This window comes from Paroedura picta, chromosome 11 (assembly GCF_049243985.1).
Source record: "Paroedura picta isolate Pp20150507F chromosome 11, Ppicta_v3.0, whole genome shotgun sequence".
Taxonomy (NCBI): domain Eukaryota; kingdom Metazoa; phylum Chordata; class Lepidosauria; order Squamata; family Gekkonidae; genus Paroedura; species Paroedura picta.
The window spans coordinates 3,504,952-3,509,133 of NC_135379.1; positions in this window are offsets into that span (position 1 = coordinate 3,504,952).

Consider the following 4,182-nt stretch of genomic DNA (forward strand, 5'->3'; position numbering starts at 1 on the left):
GGCCACCTGTTCCCCACCCATTTTTGCAGCGTTGCTATAACTTGCACAGATGAATCAGCTGCTCCACCGTCCGGTTGCTGCTCCGTAGCAAAACTTCCAGAATTCTGTGTTCCAGAAGCACAGTTGACCCACAATGGGTCATTCCCCCTTGGCTTCCAAAGGTTCTCCCATTTTTTCACCCTGGATTGGGAGGGACCTAATTTCATCCTCCTCACATACAACAGAGCACTGTCGTTTAGGAGATGGCTGATGGTGGGGTGTGATAAGACATGCAGCTTCTGTGCACCGTTTCTTCAGGGCTAGGATAACAGTCACACTACAAGGTTAACGGCCTTCTTTGCAGTCCCATAAAAATCAGGGTTGGCAGTAATGAGGTATAACATGCTGCATAAAAATATCTGATCCTAGGCTAGATAAATTTTCTCACTGACTACATCAAGGCTATAAAGAAGCATGAATGTAAAAAAAAAAAACATGCTGAGTCAAGCACTTGCCGTTCTAGCCCGATATCGTCTGCTCGGGCTGGTAGCAGCTCTCCCAAGAACATTTTAAGTCCTCCTCACTAACAGACCTTTGTGATAGGAGACGTTGAATGTTGGGCATTATGCATGTGAAATCAATCCAATCCTGTAAAATCAATCCAATCCTGGTTTTTCGCTCTATTGCTTAGGGATCAAACTGCCTAGCATGGCTTTTATAAAGGGTTGTTGTGAACAGATACTCAGGGTGAAGGTGTTGTTTCGTAAGGTGGCCATGTTGGCCTGCAGTAGAACAGCTAGATTGGGGTCTAGCAGCAGCTGGGCAACCTCAGACATCGGGCAAAAGGACCGCTGACTCTCTAAAGCAGGGGTAGTCAACCTGTGGTCCTCCAGATGTCCATGGACTACAATTCCCATGAGCCCCTGCCAGCAAAAGCTGGCAGGGGCTCGTGGGAATTGTAGCCCATGGACATCTGGAGGACCACAGGTTGACTATTCCTGCTCTAAAGCTCATAGCCTGAAGATCTTGTGAGGTCCTGGACCCTGATCATGCATGTTTTAGCCAAATGGCCTTTTTCGCTGGTCAGGCACCGTGATGACGTGGCTCCAGACACTGCAATATTAACCCAATAGTTTCTGAAACGTGGCTCAAGTGAAAGTGGCCAAGGCAGCGGTGCAGTTTCAAAGGCCTCCTGGAGATAAATTTCCGTCTTGGTAGAATACACGTGTTTGGAATGGTGTTTTGATAGTATACTGTCCTATCTTGGTCCAAGGAAATATAGTGCAGATCAGATTTACATCCCGGGCCCTTTCCTTAGGACGGGACACGGGGTTGCTAATACCTTATTAAATGCACCATAAAAAATGCAATAAAATGGTTAAAATCTGTCCTTTGGGCCTCGCCTGCCCGCTGGTTCTGTTGGTGCCTTCTTCTGGAGGACACGCCCAAGGCCTCAGGTATATTCTCTGCAGCCTTGTCACCTTCCCTAGTTCCGTCAATCTGAATATGAGGGAAGACACCAACAATGGAATATATGAAGGACACTTTCCTAGGAGTAACCCCCACTGAATAAACCTGGGGTTGTTTCTAAGTAGGCCTACTTAGGATTGTTCTTGAAATGGAATCCTGCTTTTTCTGAACTTTTTTGCATTTTTGGAAAAAACTCTGTCAAATAATCTGGGGGAGGTTTGATAGACATTTCTGAGGGTTCGATGGGACTCTTGCAAATGCCTGATTTGGCAGTGCTGCTTTTCTTTGTCTTCAACCACACCTAAACCACCTACTTACCTACCTACCTGTCTATCTAGCTGTCTTTTATATTTTAATCCTGCAATTTCCAACAGAGTTAAAATGCACAACCCTTCTACTAACTTTAACTACATATTTATAAAATTAGTAAACTGTATTTACCAGCGTCCAAGATTTCACTGAGAAACATGTTTCTTCCCAGTTGCTCAGATGTCACTAACAGTGATTGAGAAGCTGCCTAAACTAATCCCTCAAGCAGGTGCAAAGAGTTAAATAATTCTGCCCCTACTTGTGACAATTAAAGGCACAGTGTGCACATTGTGTGTCGCGGCTAGAATTTGTTAAATGCAAAAGTCATCCAGCATTACAAAAAGCAAGATTAGTCAATCGCATTATTGAGTCCACGGGGGCTTAACGTGTTAAGTCTGAATATGTAGAATGCTTCTCCTTGCAGAAGTAACCTTTCCAAATCTGTCCTCCTATTCATCACCACACACAACGTCCAGCTGGTTCCAGATGCCCCTGGCCCTCTTTCAGAGCCCTGGAGGTGACTCACAAGGGCCAGAATATTCTCCAGCAGCATTGGATTTTGCCTCCCACATCAATTGATTAAAAGTCGGGCAGAAAAAGAGCAGATCCTCTCACCTCCTGAGGAAATGGCCAGAGAGGAGAGAAGAGAGTTGTTAAACCCATGTGACGTTAAAGAAGCTCTTAGTCTCAGGATCATGGGTGGCTGCCATGTTAAACCCGTACTGTGGAGATCCAATGACAGTCACACACAGCACATGCATGCGCTTTCCCACAGCATCGTCTGTCAGCTACCAGCTCAGTTAGCATATACAGTTCATGGTGTGGGTTTTCCCCCCTCAACATCTTTCATTTTAATTTTTGTTAAACTTTTATCACTTTCAGAAGACAGGCAAACAAAACACATTCCAACAAGGTTAACATGCGTTGCTGGAGGACGAATCATAACTCTCAGCCAATCGGAATGCAAGGATGCAAACAAGTCCTTGGACTTTGCTAGTTTAGAAGACCCCATTGGGGGCCGTCAGCGGTGGCCAGAATATTCACCAGCAGCAAAAGAGCCAATCATGCCCCCAACTGAGAAAACTGCCACAGAGAGAGACCACAGAGAGGTTAGAATATTGTTGGGCATGGGGGCTCCTGTCCATTCAACCCACGTGGCCTTAAATGAGTACTTGACTGATCTCAGAAGCATTAATGACACCCTTGTTGTTCCCATATGACAGTCATAAATGGAGTACCAACGAACCGTCAATTCCTTTTGGTAACTCCAGTCCAAACAAAATGTATAGGAATTGCCCAGGCTATTTCAAATCATGAATGGATCTTTTTATTTCTTCTTTTTATAATAATTCAGAACTTTGTAAATCATCCAAAATCATAAATCACAGCCAAAACGGGTTCCTAGGTAAATAATATCCCGTTTTCCCAAACTTCCTCAGTGATTGTTGATCCTTCGTATTTTCTTAATGTTTTCACTACTCCATATTAATTATCCCATGGGCTCTCCACTCATCATGCTTTTAAGTCTTGAAAAGCTCATCATGCTTTTAAGCAGGCGTAGTCAAACTGCGGCCCTCCAGATGTCCATGGACTACAATTCCCACGAGCCCCTGCCAGCAAAAGCTGGCAGGGGCTCATGGGAATTGTAGTCCATGGACATCTGGAGGGCCACAGTTTGATTACCCCTGCTTTTAAGTCTTACCGGCACCGCACTGGACAAGGCAAACTTGCCGGTACCATGGCTGTCCCCTGCCCTTTTTGGTCAGTCTTCTGCCAATAGACCTGCATTGTGCCCGGTATGACAACCACGTGCCCCCTGGCCAGCACAGCTGAGTCCATGTGAGTTTATGAGGATGCTAGTATCTCACTCTTCCTAAATGCATGAAGAAGGCCAGTGTGAAAGGTGCCTTGGCTAAGGTCACCGTATGGGTCGAAGCGTAAAGCGTGCAGCTGCGTTAGCAGCTTTTCAAAATTATTATTCAGCAAAGGCAACTAGCTAGGTAGCTGGCCCTGGGAAGCAATTCTGCCTATGCTGACTCTTGGGCTTTAAGAGCAAGATAAGGAGAAATTATTCCTCTTGTCTCTTCAAGCAAAAACAATACGACTTTATTTTCTACTTTTCTAGCTCGTGTAGCCATTGCCTCACACTGATTCTGCATAGCTGAAGTGAAACTGGGCCCATAACCAAGATTGTTGGGATTTAGCCAAGTAAAGTGGCCTTTTGGCCAAAAACACTCTCAGTTCTCCATGAGTGAGTTTGTAAACAGTTTACTAGCAAAACGAGTGGTAAATGACACTTGGATAGAACACATATTTTAAAAAATGCCTTTTCCTGACGAGAAAAATGCCTTTTCCTGACATCATCTCTCACAGACGAGCACCAACTGTCGGACTTACAGAAGATGTTATGGGGAGTGGCCACAA